The sequence below is a fragment of the Brassica oleracea genome, chromosome C9 (genome assembly GCF_000695525.1).
Source record: "Brassica oleracea var. oleracea cultivar TO1000 chromosome C9, BOL, whole genome shotgun sequence".
Taxonomy (NCBI): Eukaryota; Viridiplantae; Streptophyta; class Magnoliopsida; order Brassicales; family Brassicaceae; genus Brassica; species Brassica oleracea.
In genome coordinates, this window is record NC_027756.1 from 12,246,046 (window position 1) to 12,251,734 (window position 5,689).

Consider the following 5,689-nt stretch of genomic DNA (forward strand, 5'->3'; position numbering starts at 1 on the left):
CTCGACATCTGAAATCATCAATAAATTCATGATTTAGAATTCTTGCAACCAATCAGTGCATATGATTTCATAAGTCTTATCTATAATACTTTAGGCTACACAGCTTTGCAATATGATGCTTATGCCATATGGTTTTGCATTGTGATGTTTGTACCTCACGACTATTATGTGATACAACGATCTTAAGGATCGGATCATAATGCAATCCGGTTTATATAACCATCCGGATACTAGACCACACGGTCACTTTGATATTCACTAAGCCACAGGTCTTTTAATCAATCAAGGGCATAAGGCCGCAAGTGTGAGCAATGCATTAGGCCACACGGCCATATACAAAACAGGATCTAGATTCAATTCTATTTCTTAGTTGTATATCTATTAAGTTTTAGAATTAAACGATCTAGCAACCTAACTCTCATTCAATATGTAAATTCTTTAAAACAATCTTTCAATCTTTAAGTAATGAGAGATTTAAGGTCTCAAGGCCTTTAGGAATATCAATCAAGATTAAGGGTTTCAAGGCCTTAAGGATTTCGAATCTTGAGATTATATCTATTAATCAATCTATCAATCCTAACATCTCAGATCATCAATCATCAAACAAAGACATTTTAAAACCGAATTTAAACTTTTTAGGGTTTCGGTTTGAGCGATTTAGATTCGAATTTAAACAATCCTATCAATAGCTCTAGGTGATCTCAAGCTGGCTGTGATGTGAACTGGAAACTGAGGTCGTCTAGGATCAGGAACACCTTAGGGCTGGAGCTGATCGGGTGTTTGTAAGCCGGAACGCAAGCAAGAACAATTTGGGGTTTTTCCGGAATTAGGGTTTCCAAAAGACCAAGACGGCGCCGAGTATTGTTTCTGCGAGTGTGGGCGCGTCTGAGATCGGATCGATGAACGGTTTTCGCTGATGGATTTTTCTCGTCAAGAGCTTCAATTTGATATGTGGTTCGTCGTCTGGTTCCTCAGGGTTTGAGAGATAGATCGATCTTAAGTTGCGTCTGGATTAGGGTTTATGTGTGACGGATTTTAGGTTAGGTTTTGTCTCAGGGTTTTGGAGTCTCTCGTGCTGATAACGTGTTGTAATTAGAGAGTTTAGAGACTGAATATTTCTATGTTATTATTAATGAACAATGGGGGTTCCTTTATATAAGGATTACAAGATAAAGAGAAAAGAAAAGTGTACATATCCTAATCCAACAGAAATAGGAAAACTTCTAAAACATAATAATGGAAAGATTACATCTACTAAGAAAAGGAAAGAGTTTCTTTTTCTCTAAGCTTTGTGGCCGTCTTTCTCTCTCCTGTAATCGGCTCTCTCTCTCCTCTCTCTAAGCTTCGGCCGTCCCTCCATCTTCTAGGTATTGGGCCGGTCTTGAACCGGGCCTGGTTAATGGCAATCTACTTCATGATTTATAACAGTATAGTCTTTTTAAAATGATCTACAACATATTTAATTTTTTTCCAAAAATACCATTTCCCTTCACTAATTTATTCCATAATCTTAGAACATCCACATTGTTTTTTGTTTTTGAAGATACGTCTATCACCAATTATTAATATTTAAGTAGAAAAGTTTTCAAAAATGAACTTGAGAGGAACATATTAAAATCTAATTTAGACTTATATATGTCGAAGAACTCTTAATAATGATGGTGTTAGATCAAAGTTAACTATTGCAAGTGTAACATTTAATACGTAACAACACTTCAGTCATAAATTAGTAATAGTTGTCCCTACATGAGCAATCATTCATAATCTTAACGGTTATATTTGTAACACCGTGTTTTTTAAGTTGAGAACCAACTTTCTTTTGGTGGGATCCATTTGACCCCTTTCGGATTGTTATACAACTATCTTAGTTTTGATGGGTCTAACAGATTTGGTATTCTTCTCTTTGCCATGGTTGCGGAAATAAGAGGAAATGGCCTTTGGTAGCTATCAATGGCAGATGTAGAATTATTTTTTTATGGAGGCAAATCACATATATTATACATTGTTTGAAAATTTTATGGTGGCACTTGCCACCTTCTTGGCTAACTTACATCCGCGGTCCGGCACTGGTCGCTATCATCTGCTAGATCAGATAAACAGGTTAATCTGATTACCACAATCACCTTCTCAGAATCAGATTAACCTTTATGGTGCATTGATGGTACCCGTCAAAAACCATTCATCTCCAAGTCTATTGGGAATAGGGCCAGGGACTCAAAACCGCTGCAGCTCTGGTATCCTTTAATCTGGCACAAGGCTATTATCCCCAAGCATGCCAGTGCGACCACCTCTTGGTTATTTAGACCATCATTAACCCCAGTCTCTTAACTGGGGTTCTCAGCTTCGGTTAAGAGACGATTCTTAGTTTTTCTTAAATTTTAACTAAGAAAAACTAAGAACCGTCTCTTAAATAAGAGATATAAGATCATCTGCAACAATGATCCTTATCACAAATTCTTAAGAAAAAAAAAAAAAAAAAAAAAAAAAAAAAAAAAAAAAAAAAATTATTATAAAATTATGTGGGCCCCACTTCATCTATGTTTTTGTGCCAACAAAAGCTTTTAAATTCCCTAGCTAAAGATTTGATTGGCTGAGCCTCTTAACTATTTGCGGACCCCACTGACACGTGGCGGCCGATTGGTTAGTTTTTTTTTTAATCCGAAAAATAATAAAATAATCATAACTACTATTTCTAAGAATTTGTGTCTTGAGTATTGCTGATGCCCTAAGAGCTGTCTGTTAACCGAAAGTGTAAAAAAAAAAAAAAAGTCAAATCGTGAGTTAAGAACCACGGCTAAAAGACTGGGGTTAATCATGCCCTCCTGGGGTTAATCATGCCGTTATAGGAGTTTGGATATTGATAATATGTATTTGCTATGTGGTTTATTGCCTGAATGCATGAACCATTTATTTTTTTACTGCACCTACTCGCAATCAATCTGGAGACTTATCTATCATGTCAAGGCTATCTATCTCAAACAGCCCTCACCGATGTCATGAGCTTATCAACTGGCTTCTCTCTGCGCAATTAGATAGGAATACAAGACTGGCTGCCCTTCAGGGATGGCAGGCTACAATCTATACTATTTGGCAATATATAAATGATCGTATCCACTGGGGGATCTCCATCACTCCTTCACAATTTGGACACCGAATTCTTGATACAATCAAGACAAAGTGCTCAGCCATGGTTTCGTTGGGACAAAGCTGGGGATCTTTGCTTATTACTCGTTGGAGTAAACGAGTACTCCACCATAACATCTATAATATGTTGCTTTGTTATAATCCACTATCAGACCACTGATCCTGTTATTCTATTTCTGCTTCTTTGCTTCCTTTGTAAACTTTTTTAAAAAATAATAATAATTCAAGGAAACCTTTTGACAAAAAAAATACCGTACTTTTACATTTAACATTCATACAAAAAAACTCCGTATGCTGTATTTAAATGAATTAGATAGAAAATAATTAGTTTGTTCAAATTGATTTAGATGCAAATGCATTATAATTGTAAGTGGACTTGACATGGTATCGTTGTAGAGACTTGGTTCGGCTAGTGAGTTGAGACGAAGAAGTTATTCTTCTTCTGGTGTCCCCTTCCGTATTTCTCGTGCCGAAGATGCAACATTTTCGATCCCAAAAAAAGGAAATGTCTTGGTCTTTCTGATTGCTAATAATAGCAGCCAAGATTTCATATCAATCCGGAGAATCGGAGATTATCTACTATCGACTTAATGTATTTAGACAATCTAAAGAAACACAATTTAATAACATATATATAATAATCTCCAGATTCTTGCGGATGGTATGTAACACAATTATTCAAATTATGGACGATTCATATTTAATACATGGGCTCATCTATTTATACTATAGTACGACAAATGTCTTTTTGACTTAACGACTCGTATAAGTGCATTATACGATCGTACACAAGAAGGTGGGAGACAGTTGTGACGTGTGGCTATACTGACACTAAGACATTGACCAATTAAATACGGACTCCTACTAATCTCCACTTGTTTACTTTAATTATCGTTTTATTTTAGTTGATTTTCTATAGTTTGTTTCTCCCATATTATATAGTATCTTTTTACAAAAAGATTAGCCAATTAAAGATAGTAATTGATATCGATTTCTCATAGTTTATAGTAGATCTTATGAAGGCATTCGATTCCTCGTGCATGAGAGGCTGGTTAGTAATATATATAAGGATACTATTGGTTATAAAATAGTCAAGAGATTGACAGAGATAAGTTAAATACTGGGACTTCCAAAAAAGAAGAGATAAGCTCGATATTGGATATTCACCTAATTTGTATGAATAAGAAAAAACATAAAAGCAATCTTAAATCAATACGACATTTGAATAAATTAAATATTCAGGGTTGACAAAAGAAAATTAAATATTCAGACTACAATCTACAGATAGTGCTGGAGACCAATAAAATTAGTGATAAATAATGTGTCAAGTACATATATAAGTTATATAAGTTATAATCTACATATTTCTGTAACCCGTGTATTTTGTCCGCATGTGCGGACATAATCATTTTTACTAATAATTATTAATATGTATTATGATTCAAACATGATGATAACTTAATCATTTTAGGTTTCTTTGATTTTTATCTCAGTATACGTTTTCTTAACGCAAAGCAAAGCCATAAAACTATGAGACCATGAGAGCATAAATATATATCAAATATTGCACACGATAAAATAAACCAAGAATGTGAACTTTTTTTTTGACAACGAAGAATGTGAAATTTTGGTCTCTATTAATCTACTTTGTATTTTTAAACCAGAAAAATGCATTAAATTACCAAAAAACATTGAAACACACAAATTCAAGTAAACTTTAGAAAAAAAAAATTTAAAATGAATTGAGATAATGATAATATTTTATTGGTTTACTTGATAAATATATACATGAACTTATCTTAATATTTCATAAGTTTACATTTCATAAAACAAAAAAAAAATAGATAATGATAGTTTTATTATTATAGTTATTATACAATGATAAATCTAATTATCTATAATATCTACTTTAGCCATTTTAGAAACTAAACCATTAAACACATGTTCATAACATGATTACGTAGTGAACCCTCCAAACTTATAGCAAAACATAAGTTTTTTATATATTTAAAAATAATAAAATATACACGTGAAATAACTACCATTAAATAATTTAGAATAACTAATTCAGAATTTCAAACTGTATGTAACAAATCCGATTTGCTTCCTAGTCTTTCAAACTCAACGAAAGAAAGAAAAACATAAAACTCCAACTAAACATAAAACAAATATCGAAAGTATATAAATATAGATGTCAAGAACCCAAAAAAGATCCAGAGCTAAAGAGAGAATTAAGCTTTGATGTTGTTCATATAGCCGTTAATGCAAACAAATCCAACCAATAATATTGTTTAACCTGCACAAAATGATTGAACCACTGAAAAGAGAATGTTCACATCAGCATGAAAGTGATGAAGAGAACATAAGCAATTGAAACAACAAGAAAACAATATATCTAGAGGATGAAACAAAAACTATAACCGATACAATTTGGAATGAATGAGAAAAATGAAACTATAGAGTTTAAAACCTCTTACGTCAAATGAAAATAAGAATTGGTCTTCACTTGTGAAAGTTAAAATATTTATAATTCTAGTTTCAATTA